The sequence below is a fragment of the Triticum aestivum genome, chromosome 6A (genome assembly GCF_018294505.1).
Source record: "Triticum aestivum cultivar Chinese Spring chromosome 6A, IWGSC CS RefSeq v2.1, whole genome shotgun sequence".
Taxonomy (NCBI): domain Eukaryota; kingdom Viridiplantae; phylum Streptophyta; class Magnoliopsida; order Poales; family Poaceae; genus Triticum; species Triticum aestivum.
Genome location: NC_057809.1, coordinates 341,035,427 through 341,051,103, shown reverse-complemented (window position 1 = coordinate 341,051,103; position 15,677 = coordinate 341,035,427).

The following is a 15,677-nucleotide window of genomic DNA, read 5'->3' as shown; positions in this document are numbered from 1 at the left end:
TGTAATAAAGAAGAATGGAAAAGTTGAACCAACGATGAAAATAATTTGAAAGATCTTGGAGAAAGGCACTTGACTGATGAAAATTCATTCTTACGTCAAAACTTCGAAAGGAATTTGAGGATAGCTCCGGACAAATAAGAAGAGTCAGGTAAGATCCTGGGAAAAGACCTGTGGGTTAGGTCCCACTCAAAAGAAACACCGTTGAAATGATTTAAAAGAGAGGTTGCACCGGTTGAATTAAATGACTTGAATGAGATAACAACCTGGAAAGATCTTGAACGAATGCAGAGTGGAAACACGAATGTTCGAGATATCTTCAGCACTCCGGAACGATTGAATATCGAGAAATGAATGAATATGAGGAGCATCGGTATGAGAAGGCATTTGAAGCAAGGAAAATAATATGATCAGCACAGAAAAAACTAGAATTGAAACCATCGGAGAAGAAAAGAATTAAGGAAGATGACCTTGAGGCCCCGTTAAAATCTTCATGAGAATCACCGAGTTGGCAGAAAAGGAATAGAGAGACTTCACAAGAATAAAAGGATACTTGATTAAGACATCGGATTCCTTGAAGAAAAAGGGTGGGTGGGCGGGAAAACAAAGGCAACTTGGGGACGGATGAAACAAACATCGTTGAGAGAAACTGAGATTGAATCTTGCGGATATTGAAAATGAACGGATCCGCTTGAAGAGAAACACACCGATTGAAAAGGATTGACAGCACAATCTCGATGATCAAAAAGGATTAATGTTCACAATGAGACCACTGTAAAACCAACCATGGATAGGCGGACCACTAGACGTTGAACCCCGATTTCATATCATACATCTGTCGGAAAGATATCCTAAGAGCTACTTGAATTCCCACTTATAAACTCCCGAAATTTTCCGGTTATGCAATCAGGTGTTGGGCATACAGGGGAAGCATAATATATCACCCAAAACTAGCAAATCCTACATCCAGCTATATCCATCCTTCAACACATAACCAAGAAACCTTTGGAAATCATCTACCTCAACCTTCGAAAAGCATCCGTTATACGAGTTATGGCAATACTCCCGAACTCCCGCCCCAGTACTGGGTGGCGTCGAGGTTATCTCACCAACAACTGCATAAGAGAGATTTTTGATGTCGTCGAACTAAACTCAGGTATTCCAGAAGTGCAATGATAAAATTGTGATGACAACACCTCGGAGCTCAACTCCCCAGGACACTGCCACAACCCCTAAATGACAGGAGGCACCAAGAACAATGTTCTCGTCATAAATCGATCGGAACGATTCCAAGATACCCGTGTGATCCTAAAAAAGTATTAGTGAAATTTGAGAAGAGAAGAGTCAAAACTCTATGTCAGGATGCCTTACCAGAGCGATGAAGGGACTGGGGAGTAAAAATAATTCCTAAACTCTCCGATATATAATTCCTAAATGACTCAAAACATTTTTCTAGACTCAACAATGGCTGCTAAAAACGATCAAGCAGTGGGGGCTCCTAAGGTCGGGGAAGGCTCTGATTACCAACTTGTAACGCCCTCGATGCGGCTATATCTCCCACGTGTCGAAGCACAACTTAGAGGCATAACCGCATTGAAAGCAATGTCGCAAGTGAGGTAATCTTCACACAACCCATGTAATACATAAGGGAAAGAGATACATAGTTGGCTTACAATCGCCACTTCACACAATTACATGAATAAATCATTAAACCAACCATATACAATCAAGGTCCGACTGCGGAACCAAAATAAAAGAAGAACCCCAAATGCAACACGGTCCCCGATCGACCCCAACTGGGCACCACTACTAATCAACTAGAACGAAACAACACAAAGGACAAGATCTTCATCGAGCTCCTCCTTGAGCTTGGTTGCGTCATCTGCACGGTTCAACGGCACCTGCAAACTGGTTTTGGAAGTATCTGTGAGTCATGAGGACTCAGCAATCTCACACCCTCGCGATCAAGACTATTTAAGCTTATGGGTAAGGTAAAGGTATGAGGTGGAGCTGCAGCAAGCGACTAGCATATATGGTGGCTAAACATACGCAAATGAGAGCGAGAAGAGAAGGCAAAGCACGGTCGAGAAACTATGATCAAGAAGTGATCCTAGAACAACCTATGTCAAACATAACTCCAACATCATGTTCACTTTCCGGACTCCGTCGGAAAGAGACCATCACCGTTACACACGCGGTTGATGTATTTTAATTAAGGTCAACTTCAGGTTTTCTACAACCGGACATTAACAAATTCCCATCTGCCCATAACCGCGGGCACGGCTTTCGAAAGTTCATAACCCTGTAGGGGTGTCCCAACTTAGCCCATCACAAGCTCTCATGGTCAACGAAGGATATTCCTTCTAGCGGGAAGACCCGATTAGACTCGAAATCCCGGTTACAAGACATTTCGACAATGGTAAAACAAGACCAGCAAAGCCACCCAGATGTGCCGACAAATCCCGATAGGAGCTGTACATATCTCGTTCTCAGGGCACACCGGATGAGCCAGACGTCGGGTGGGCAGCCCAGAGTTGCCCCTGGTAGCTCCGGACATCGCTCAGTTTGGACCAACACTCAGAGGAGCATGGGCCCGGGGGTTTAATAAAGATGACCCTTGGGCAGGCCTACCCGAGGGAAAGAAAAAGGCTAGGTGGCGAATGGTAAAACCAATGTTGGGCCTTGCTGGAGGAATTTTATTCAAGGCGAACTGTCAAGGGGTTCCCATTATACCCAACCGCGTAAGGAATGCAAAATCCGGGAACATAACACCGATATGATGGAAACTAGGGCGGCAAGAGTGGAACAAAACACCAGGCATAAGGCCGAGCCTTCCTCCCTTTACCAAGTATATAGATGCATTAATTAAATAAGGTATATTGTGATATCCCAACAAGTAAACATGTTCCAACAAGGAACAACATCTCCATGTTCCAACAAGGAACAAACTTCAATCTTCACCTGCAACTAACAACGCTATAAGAGGGGCTGAGCAAAGCGGTAACATAGCCAAACAACGGTTTGCTAGGAAAAGGTGGGTTAGAGATTTGGTTCAACAATATGGGAGGCATGATAAGCAAGTGGTAGGTATCGCAGCATAGGCATAGCAAAAGAGCGAGCAACTAGCAAGCAAAGATAGAAGTGATTTCGAGGGTATGGTCATCTTGCCTGAAATCCCGCAAGGAAGAAGAACGAGTCCATGAAGAAGACAAACGGACGTAGATGAATGGGTCCTCACAAACGCGACGTTATCGTAACCAACCCGGAGAAGCAAACACCGGAAACAAACACACAACATAGTAAACAAACCACACATGAACATGGTATGATATGCGGGATGCGGTATGCGATGCATATGCATGATTTGATGAGGAATGATTGAACCTGGCCTAAAATTGGAAATCCAAGTGTGCCACTGGAAAGGTGAGGTGATTTCGGTTGAAATCGATATAAAGAACACCGGAATCGGAGACACGGTTTGGAAATGGCAAGTGAAACAAATATGGCACCGGTCTGCGATAAACAGCAAGTGGCCATCTAAATGCATCAAGTTAAACATGCTACAACACTCAAACATGGCAACAAAATACATGGCAGGGATCCATTCATAAAGCTTAACAAAAGGTGAACACTGAGCTACGGCCAAATCATCCATTAACAGGTTAAAACAAGCATGGCAAAAGTGCAATTGGTAAACAGGTTTCAGACTTGTCTGGAATTTCAGATCAGGTAGCACACTTTGGAGCAAGAAAACTATATGCTACGGGAACTGAACATGGCAAAGCAAGGCATGACATGGAGCTACTCAAAGAGCTTAACAAGTAGATAATCTGCCCAGATTTACGAAAAAGTAAAAGTAGAGCTCGATTGACTCAAGCTAGGGTGCTCCATAATTGCAAACAAAGACATGGATGGATAGAGCACTACAATATTAACAAAACATCCTTACTGATCATCCTCAAAAGAGGCCCGGATCACTAGAAAACAACATGAACATATGGCATATTGATAAAAACAGATCAAGAACTTAGTGGAATTGCCAAGTCCCTGGAATCAGCATTAACGAATGCACCACTTTGCAAGCTTGTGCTAGTCACCACACAAATCAGACAAACACATGGATGGCACCTCTGGAAAGATGGCAAAGCATATGACAAAACACATGTAGAGCTCAGGGGCATATCATGCACACAATAATCATGGCAAAAATGACAAATAGCTATTTGGAGCAGCAGATCTGACAATTAACTCAAATAGCACTCTTCCAACAGCATTTCGAGCATCAAGATGAGCTCAAATGAAAATGATGCACTGAGATGAAATGATGTACTCTCTGAGACGAACATTTTGATATGCTATACGCGCAAATCGGAGTTACAGGTGAGGAGTTGTGGCATGTTGAACAAGGGCACATGAATCTGGAAACTTCGGGGACTTAGTGAAATTTTACCTCCGCGAAAAGTCAACGCGGGATCGAACGGAGCGGGACGGCGCGGTGCGGGACGGATCCGGCCGTTTGGTTGGGAGGATGGGTGGATCTTGTCCATCCCGATGAAATCTCGCGGGAGTTGTCCGGAGTTGCGCCGGAGACGGAGAAGGAGGCCGGAGACGAGGAGGAGGCCGAAGGAGGGAGCTGCTGGTGGCCGGAGGAGCTTGATCCGGCGGCACGGTGGATGATCCCGGCGAGGTCCAAACTCCGGTGAGGTCTGGAGGACATGAATGGCGAGGCGGCGCAGGAGCTACCGGAGGAAGGCGGCGCAGTGCGGCGGCCATGGCGCGGGAGGTGGCGCGGCAAGGGCATGGCGGCGTCGGGTGACACAGGTGGTGGGGACACCGCTGGAGGTGCGCCGGGCTTCGGCGGCGGTTGGTGCGGCGAGGCTCGCCGCCGGAGGGCGGCTCGGGGCGCTGGCGGAGTTCGTGGCGGCGGCGCGGCTTCGGTCAGCCTGGGGCAAGCGGCGGCGGAGAGAGGGCCCGGTGCGGCCCGGTTCGGCCCCGGGGCGGGCCGGATCTGGGCCCCGGGAGTATGGCGGCGAAGTGGGCGCAGGGGAGGTGAGGTGGCAGATCGGGATAGGCTGGCTGCGGCGGTGGGGTGACGTGGCGTGACGCCACTGGCCGGAGCGAGGTGGAGGGTGGACATGTCCGTCGGTTAGTGATTTGTCCGGCGGTGCGGAGAGGAGCGGATCTAGGGTTCATCCGCGAATTTCGGGAGGGGAGCACATATTTATAGGTAGAGGGAGCTAAGAGAGTACAAATGAGGTGCGGTTTTCGGCCACGCGATCGTGATCGAACGACCGAGATGATGGAGGAGGTTTAGGTGGGTTTTGGGCCAAATTGGAAGGGTGTTGGGCTGCAACACACACACGAGGTCTTTTTGGTCCCTCGGTTAACCGTTGGAGTATCAAACGAAGTACAAATGGTATGAAACTTGACAGACGGTCTACCGGTAGTAACCCAAGGCCGCATGAAAAGTCTCGGTCCAATCCGAAAACGTTTAACACGCGCACACGGAAAGAGGTAGAAAGGGACACCGGATGACATAGGAGCGCCAGATTGCAAAACGGACAATGGGGAAAATGCTTGGATGCATGAGACGAACACGTATCCAAAAGAAATGCACATGATGACATGATATGCAATGCATGACACGCAAGCAATGACAATGCAACAATAGTGAATAACTGGAGGACACCCGACACATCGGTCTCGGGGCGCTACACCACCTCCCTGACATTTTAGTTAGTATTAGTTTAACACTAATTAACCTAGGTTAGTTAGCTAGTTAGTCGCTGACAAGTTGGCTCGGCACCCACTAATCCTAATTAGACTAAATAAACCCCCCTGTTAACTAACTAAGTCACTGACGTTTGGACCCCACACGTCAGGTTTGACTTGGTCAGCGCCATTGACCTGCTAACGTAAGCATCACGCTGTGCTGGCGCAATATATCATTTTCTGCTTTTTAAATTAAATCAGGAAAATCCAGAAATTGATATAAACTTCAAAAATTCATAGAAATTCAAGCGTAGCTCAGATTGAAATAATTTATATATGAAAAATTATTAGAAAAATGCAATCTATCCATCTGTACCATTTTCATGCATGACAAACCAACTTATATATGCTGTATATGAGAAAACACATGAATGGCATTTACAAAGGCTTATTTTGGAGTTGCATTTGAACCTTTGGTTCAAATGGACTTCAACCAAATCAATGCTAGTTGCATTAACTCAAACAACATCACATACTCATGCCATGTTCATGCATCATATTGTTGCATATGATTGTGTTTTGATTGCCGACACCATTCCTTCTAGATAGGTCCTGCTCCGGAGACCGATCCAGAGTACCTGTAAGAGGAGCAGTGCCCCCTGTTGATCTACCAGGCAAGCAAACCCCCTTGTTCATTCCGATACAATCCTACTCTCTCGCTCCTGCTCTCATTTATTGCATTAGGACAACAATGATTCAATTGCTACTTTATGCCGCGGTAGTTGAACCCATTCCTCTGCATGACCTGTCATTGCCACAGTAAATACTTAAAACCCACTAGCATGTGTAGGAGTTGATTGAGCCATGTTGTGTTCCTACCATGCCATGCTTGCTATTGCTTAGAGTTATGTCAGGTCTGATTCATCGGGAATGAATTAGAGTGTTAAGTTATGTTCTGGTGTTGAGAGTTAAGCGTGTGAACACGATTTGGTAAAGGTAGCGGTGAGAGGCCATGTAGGAGTACATGGTGGGTTGTCTCATTGGGACCGTCCTTAAGAACTGAGTTCTGTGTAAGCTCTCTCGACGTATTAACCGCCTTGATCTCTGTCCAGGAGTTGCAAATAGTTTCTGGTGTTTGTAGGTAGTGCTATTTTTCTACCGAGTAGCACCAGGCAGGGTGGACTTCGGACAGACTAGGCACCGTGGCCCGGTGTACCGAGTGGCACCCGGATGGTGGGCTCGGGAACCCTGTACACATCGTTTGGGGCCGTGAGCGGAACCCCAGTCGGATCTCCTTGCGGATGGAACCCGAATAGGCAATAAACCTGGACTAGAGTCTTGTGTGGTTAGTCAGGTCATGGCCGACACCCTCGCCAGGCTTCAGCTTGAAGGTTGCCAAGATACATGACGTGTATATGGTGATAAGTGGTGAGAGCATGTGTGAAGAAGTACACCCCTGCAGGGTTATCATGATCTATTCGAATAGTCGTGTCCTCGGTTATGGACTTCTTGGATGCTTACGTGGTACATAGACAACTTAAAATGGATACTCTAAAATGCTCAAGACATGTGTGAGTGCTATGGATGGCCTTCTCGTAGAGAGACGGGGATGAATCCATAGTAGTGTATTGATGTGGTGATTAGTGGACTCGTGTGCGCTGCCTCACCTCAAAGAAGTTTCTCATTGTCGTAGAACAGGATAGCCACTGAGTCCAAGCTGGCTTGCTGCAACTAAACCCCACAATAACTTCCTGATATGAATGCATGTATGATAGGATCTGATGTAAGTCTTGTGGAGTACCTTTGTACTCAGGTTTGCTTTATTTATGTTTTGCAGGTGAGACATCTGTCTCACTAGTAGTACCGCTTGGACTTCGACGAGTAGCTTGTTACCTCAGCTACGATTTTGTACCCTTGGGAGGGACTTGTAGATAGTCAGACTTCTCGGCCTTTTTCTTTTGTAGTTGTCTGTACTCAGACATGTAATGCTTCCGTTGCTTGTATGCTCTGAATGATGGGTCATGTAACCCCTGTTTGTATTTAATGCTATGTGGCTCTTCTGGGCCTTTATCTATATGAGTTTGCGTTATGTTGTGATGCCATGGTGTACAACACATACTTGCATGTTATGCGTACGTGTAACGTGTATTACTATGTGTGGGATCCGACAACCTAGTTGTCTACCCTGGTAGCCTCTCTTATGGGAAATGTAGTCTAGTGCTTCCACTGAGACATGGTAGTCCGCTACAGCCCGGTTTACCTGGAGTCCTGCTAGCCCGGCACTACTGCTCCAGAACACTTAGACTGGCCGGCAAGTGATACACTTCGTTCATGTGTCTGTCCCTTCGGGGAAATGTCACGCGGTGACATCCGGAGTCCTGCCTAGCCTGCTACAGCCTGGGTTCCCGGAGTCCTGTTAGCCCAGTTGCTACAGCCCGGATTCACACGCTGATGACCGACATGCTCGATGTTGTTTCATGTATGCATGTCCCCGTAGGTTAGTGCCACTTTGGGTTCACGAGTAGTCATGTCGGCCCGGGTTCTCTGCCATATGGATGCTAGCGACACTATCATATACATGAGCCAAAAGGCGCAAACGGTCTCGGCCATGGTAAGGCGACACCCGTGGGAATACCGGGCGTGAGGCCGCAAAGTGATATGAGGTGTTACATGCTTGATCGGTGTGACATGGAATCGGGGTCCCGACAAAAGGGGACAGCTAGTACAGCTTATCCTGACAAAAGTGGTCTTCACCTGCCAAAGGCTCTGGTGGTAACGCCGTCTTGGGCTCCACGGTGACCTCCGTCTTGCCGTCCTTCTGGTCTTGGTCTCATTGAACCGATATGGAAACCTTTGCTTGACGCCTCGGTACTCTGCGTCTGCGCTTGCCTCCTTAGCACCAAAGAGGAAACAAGGACACTATGTGCGCTGGCGCCCGACTGGCCTTGGTCGTCATGGCTGACATCATTGGAACCTCGCGAGGTTTGCCTGGCCTTGATCTCTCCGCCCCTCACGAGCCATCCTGGTGAGGCCGCTCATGAGGATGTCTTGTGTCGTCCGCCTCGCGAGGCGTGGCCCCTCGCGAGGGTCTTTAGTGCTTGTTGGTAAAGATGGGCTGTACGGGCCCGCTCGCAGAGCCACGTCGTGGGCCGCAGGCAGGCAAGTCTGGGGACCCCCATTCCTAGAATGCCGACACTAGTGCAATAGTAACGATAGCAATGGTAACTTAGCAAGAACAATATAAGATAAATTTGTAGGCATTGGATGATAATTTGCTGCATGATATTCATCATGTGACAGCCATAACCTAGGGCGATACGGCACTAGCTCCAGTTCATAAATATAATGTAGGTATGTATTTCGTAAATAGTCATACGTGGTTATGGAAAGAACTTGCATGACATCTTTTGTCCTACCCGCCCATGGCAGCGGGGTCCAATTGGAAACTAAGGGATATTAAGGCCTCCTTTTAATAGAGAACCGGAACAAAGCATTAACACACGGTGAATACATGAACTCCTCAAACTACGGTCATCACCAGGAGTGGTCCAGACTATTGTCACTCCGGGGTTGCCGGATCATAACACGTAGTAGGTGACTATAACTTGCAAGATCGGATCTAGAACATGGATATAATGGTGATAAAATAAATGGTTCAGATCTGAAATCATGGCACCCGGGCCCAAAGTGACAAGCATTAAGCATGGAAACGTCATAGCAACGTCAATCTCAGAACATAGTGGATACTAGGGATCAAGCCCTAACAAAACTAACTCGGTTACATGATGAATCTCATCCAACTCCTCACCGACCAGCGAGCCTATGAAGGAATTACTCACTCCTGGGGGGAGCATCATGGAATTGGCGATGGAGAAGGGTTGGTGATGGCGAAGAACGAAGACACCCCTCTCCGGAGCCCCAAACGGACTCCAGATCTGGCCTCCCGATGAAGAACATGAGGTGGCAGCGGCTCTGTCTCGTGGATCGTGATAATTCTTTCTCCTTGATTTTTCTGGAAAAATAGGATTTTATAACATCGGTTTCAGGGTCTAGAGGGCCACCAGGTGGGGACAACCCACCTGGCTGCGCCAGGAGGGGTGCACTCTGGTGGTTTATGCCCACCCAGGTGCCCCCCTCCGATGGATCCTCGCTCCATAAATTCTCTTTTATTGTATAAAAATCCTCACAAAGTTTTGTTCCATTCCGCGAACTTTTATTTATGCACAGAAATAACATCACGGTAGTTCTCCTGAAAATAGTGTCAGTCTGGGGTTAGTTTCATTCAAATCATGCAAATTTGAGTCCAAAACAAGAGGAAAAGCGTTAGGAAAAGTAGATACGTTGGAGACGTATCAACTCCCCCAAACTTAAAACTTTGCTTGTCCTCAAGCAATTCAATTGATAAACTGAAAGTGAAAAAGAAAAACTTTTACAAACTCTTTTGCTCTTGTTTGCATAAATAAGCTTAAACAACACCCAGATTTTCAGCCAACATTATAACTAACCATGCCGACGATAACTCTTAAAAAATATATTAACTTATATCAATAACATAATCATCTAGGGAGCAATAATAAGACATCTCAAATAGCAACATGTTGTCAAAACAACCATGATATAATATGACAATAATGGTATCTCGCTAGCCCTTTTTGAGACTGCAAAACATAAATGCAGAGCACCTCCAAAGTTCAAGCAGCGACTAAACATTGTAACTCATGGCAGAACAGACCCAGTCATGATGCACCCAACATTAGCTACGCACAATGCATAAGCATGACAATAGTGCTCTCAGGTTCTGGCGCTTATTTTAGAAGGTGATGACACAACATAAAAGTAAATAGATAGTCCATGCGCAGAGGGAAGCATTGATTTGCAGAGGTGCCAGAGCTCAAGTTTTAAAACACAGGTAAATGATATTTTGAGACATGCACCCTTCTTGTTTACTTCACGACCATTAGTTATCAATATCTTCCTTGCTAAGCATGCTAGTGGCGGTTCCCAAGCGATAAAAGTAAAGGTTTTGACTCCATGGGGAGTTTTTGTTTGATTATTTGTAAGTTTTTGTGTTTGCAGTTTGGGACTGGGCATCCCTATTACCGCCCTTTTCTTGTGCAATGGCGAATGAATAAACACTCGACCTGACAATAATCCGCTTAGCATGGAAGATACCGACCACCTCCTATCGTTCCATGAAAGACCCAGGCACACAAAAAGGATATGTTTTAGAAGTTTTTAGAGGTGGCACATGCAAATTTACTTAGGACGGCAGGGTAATACCGCATATAGGTAGGTATGGCGGACTCATCTGGAATAACTTGGGTTCAAGGTTTTTGATGTACAAGCAGAATTTCCACTTAGTACAGGCGAAGGCTAGCAATTAGATTGAGAAGCTGTCAGCTAGAGAGCAACAACGCCAATGAACATGCATTATGCATAAGTAACATTGGACACTAGCATGACTAGGATATGAACACCATGAACATAAATATCATAGAGGCTATATCGGTGTCGATTCAACTACATGCATGAACATGTGCCAAGTCAAGCCACTCGAACATTCAGAGGAGGATACCATATCATCATACTACATCACAATCATTTTAATGCTATGTTGATATCTAAGATAAATTATTATCCACTCCTAGCTACTTATGCATGGCATGAGAAACTATAATATCTAATTGTCATTGCAGACATGTTTAATCACAATGGACTGAAGCAAGGATACTAGGTTGAAAGACATAAGAAAAGGGTTGCAATGGACAAGAAGTACATGCAAGCACTCCAATTGAAACGAGATGTACAAAGAATGATAAGGATCAATTACGACAACACTCCGGTTGGAAGAGGAAGGCATAGAATATGAATTTGGAAAAATGAAAGCACTTGGATGAGAGTTCGGTTAGAAGAGGAATGGTAGACACAACACTCTGGTTAAAACAAGATAGAGAAGGAATAAGAATGATATAATTTGGATAGAACTCCGACTGTAAGTGGAAGGAATTCAACATGAACTTGATAAGATGAGAGGATACTTGATGAGATCAACAACACACTACCTCCAGAACTATTGAAAGAATGGCACAATGGGTAAGAAAGATTTCAGACAGCACTCCAGTTGAGAAGGGAGGTAAAACTTGATAGAATGAGAGATCTTGAATGAAGGACATGACACTCCGGTTGAATGGATAAGCAAAAGGAAAGAACATGATCTTTGACAAAAATGTGATGATGGGTGAAGAGACTAAAATCACAATGCCTCCGGAACGAAAGAATAGAGGTTGGATCGTTGGAAAGGAAAGAATTGAGAAGAAAAATGGCAACTTATGCCACAAATGAGATTGGAAAACACCCTACCAAGAAGGTTATAACGGAGTTGTTGGAAAACCAACAATGAAAAGAATAAGCTTGTAGTGGGCTTATGGAAACATCTCAAAACTGGAGGTGAAATTCTGCCACTAACGGAACAATAAATTGAATTGAAATCAAAAAGGAGACGAGAATCTTATTTCACCGAGAGATAAATGAAGAACTTGGGTCGTTTATAACCACCATAAATGAAGAACTTCGAGCATGAACGCTTTAGGTGAAATATAACCCGAGATAACTCCAACGAAGAGATTGATAGATTGAGAAGAGCTCATGCTCGAAGAAATTGATGTGTTTAGCTATCTCATTACCGACAACTTTTGAATCATGAAACATGAAGGATATTGTCAAAAATGACATAACACCACCTCAAATTATAAGGTAGAACGAATTGCACTTCGAAATGCAAGAAGAAGAATGCTTGAACTCCTCAAAACAAAACATGTGTTCAACACCATGTTTATTTTAGAGTAAAGCTTGACGGATCTTAACTCTGAGAGGAATCTTGAAGAACAATTGAAGAATTGAAATAATCCTTGACGAACCACCATGTAGAGCCTCCACGAAGAACTCCGGTAAACAAGGATGATAGAACGAAAGAGAAGTTGAAAACACCAAGTGAAGCCTTGCGAAGATTTAGCTGGAGCTTCACGATGAGATAAAGCGGAAAACTTGAAACTCCAGAAAAGAAACGATGAAGCATCTCGAACCGAGAAATGTGACATGATGAACAACTCTAGGAGAATTCATTAGATCACTTGATGAAACAAAAATAAGAATTACGTTATGCGTATCCCTCACCAATTTAAATTGATGACAAGAAGCGGATTTGGCATACTACTTATTCTCGTTGGAAAGGATTGATGAGAGATATAGCGCAGACTTGAATAAGGTCTTTATGGATCCACCGATGGGGTTTGGAAAAGAACGGATGAATTGATATGATAACGAAGGAAGAGAAATCTCGAACCGAACCACCATAAGAATTGAACATGAAAGTATCAAAAGCACAATTCACCGGGAAGATTTGGAAAATGAATGAAGATACTTGCTAGGATTTAGATACATGAGAACGAAGAGATCATGAATTGATTAGAGAATACTTGAACGATGCACCAGTAAGATTTGGAGAACGATAGCTGAAAGCTGGAATGAATAATTCTGAGATGATGGGCTCCAGAGAATCAAACTGAAAGGACTCCTGAATTTCTCCAGATGGGTGAAAAGAATTCTCAGAATCGAAAACAATTATGAGAGGATGGCATCAAGCTTGAGCTACGCATCTCTGAGAGAACGGATAAGAATTGGAGGAAAAAAGTCTTCTTCGGTCTTCAAATGTTGAGAATGACGATGAGAAACACCACCATGAGTTGTTGAGGAACTCCGGAATGAAAATTAGAAAGGTTGAACCACAATAAAAAAGAAATTGAAAGATCTTAGAGAAGGACATTTGACTGATGATAAATTCATACTTACGTCAACTTTGAAAGATTTGAGAATAGCTCCGGTAAAATTAGAAGAGTCAGGTAAGATCCTGGAAAAGACCTGTGGGTTAAGGCCCACTCAAAGAAAACACCATTGAAAAGGTCGCTTGGAAGATAGATTGCACCGTTGGATTAAATGGCTTGAAAGAGATAACATCCTCAAAAGAACTTGAACGGATACAGATTGGAAACACGAATCTTCGAGATATCTTCAGCACTTCAGATATGAATAGAGAGATGAACGATTAAGAGGTGCACCGGCTTGGGAAAGCATTTGAAACAATGAAAGGAATATGATCAACACCAAAAGCTTGAATTTAGCCCACCGAAGAAGAAAGAGAATGAAGAATGATGAACTTGAAGCTCCGTCAGCATCTTCCTGAGAATCACCGGATAATAACATTGATTGAAAAGAATGAAGAGACTTCACACGAATAAAATGGATACTTGATTAAGACATTTGATTCCTTGAAGGAAAAAGGGTGGGAGGGCAGGAAAACAAAGGCAACTTGGGACGGATGAAACAAATAACTTTGAGAAGAGTTTGAGTTGATCTTATGGATGGGGAGAATGATGGGTCATCTCGAAGAGAAGCACACCGGTTGGAAAGAATTGACATGACAATCTCAATTATCATGAAGGATTAGTATTCACAAAGAAATATGAGAATACCTCTTAGGCAAGGTATGGAATCAACACTTGACATTAAAGCAACTAGAATACCACAACTGAAAACAAAACAAAGGATTGGCTTGTAGAAAAAGCCGGAACAAACGTATGATAGACCCCATATCGTATCATGTGTCTATTGGAAAGATTATTCTAGGAGCTACTTGAATTCCCACTTGTAAACTCCCGAAACTTTCTAGTTATGCAATCAGGTGTTGGGGATACAGGGGAAGCATAATATCTCACCCAAACTAACAATTCCTACATCCAGCTGTATCCATCCTTCAACACATAACCAAGAAAACTTCGAAATTGTGTACCTCAACCTTCGAAAAGCATCCGTTATACGAGTTATGGCAATACTCCCGAACTCCCACCCTAGTACTGGGTGGCGTCGAGGTTATCTCACCAACAACTGCATAAAAGAGAATTTCGATGTCGGCGAACGCAGGTATTCCAGAACTGCAACGATACAATTGTGACGACAACACCTCGGAGCTCAACTCCCCGGGACACTGCCACAACACCTAAATGTCAAGAGGCACCAAGAACAATGTTCTCGTCACAAGACTATCGGAACGATTCCAAGATACCCGTGTGATCCTAAAAAATCGTGAAATTTGAGGTGAGGGAAGTCAAAACTTCTACGTTAGGAGGCCTCACCAGAACGACGAAGGGACTGAGGAGTAAAAAGAATCCTACTCTCTGATATATATAATCCTAAGACTCAAAACATTTTACTCTAGACTCAACAATGCCAGCGATTCGATCAAGCATGTGCCTCTTAAGTCGGGGATGGCTCTGATTACCAACTTGTAACACCCACAATGCAGCTATAACTCCCACGTGTCGGGCATGACTTAGAGGCATAGCCGCATGGTAGGCTTGTCGAAAGAGGGGTAATCTTCACACATCCCATGTACTGAATAAGAAAGTGATAAAGAGTTGGCTTACAATATCCACTTCACACAATTACAAGTTAAACATACATCATCCAGAATACAATCAAGGTCCGACTACGGAACCAAAAGAAAAGAAGACAAGCCCAATTGCTAGATCCCCAATCGTCCCAACTGGGCTCCACTACTGATCAATAGGAAAACAAAACAAAACAAAGATCAAGATCTTCATCGAGTTCCCACTTGAGCTCGGTTGCATCACCTGCACTGGTATCATCGGCACCTGCAACTGTTTGAAAGTATCTGTGAGTCACGAGCACTCAGCAATCTCACACCCGTGAGATCAAGACTATTTAAGCTTATGGGTAGGGAAAGGTAGTGAGGTGGAGCTGCAGCAAGCACTGAGCATATATGGTGGCTAACATACGCAAATAAGAGCGAGAAGAGAAGCAACACGGCGGTCGTGAACTAGAAGTGATCAAGAAGTGATCCTGAAACTACTTACATTCAAGCATAACACAAGAACCGTGTTCACTTCCCGGAC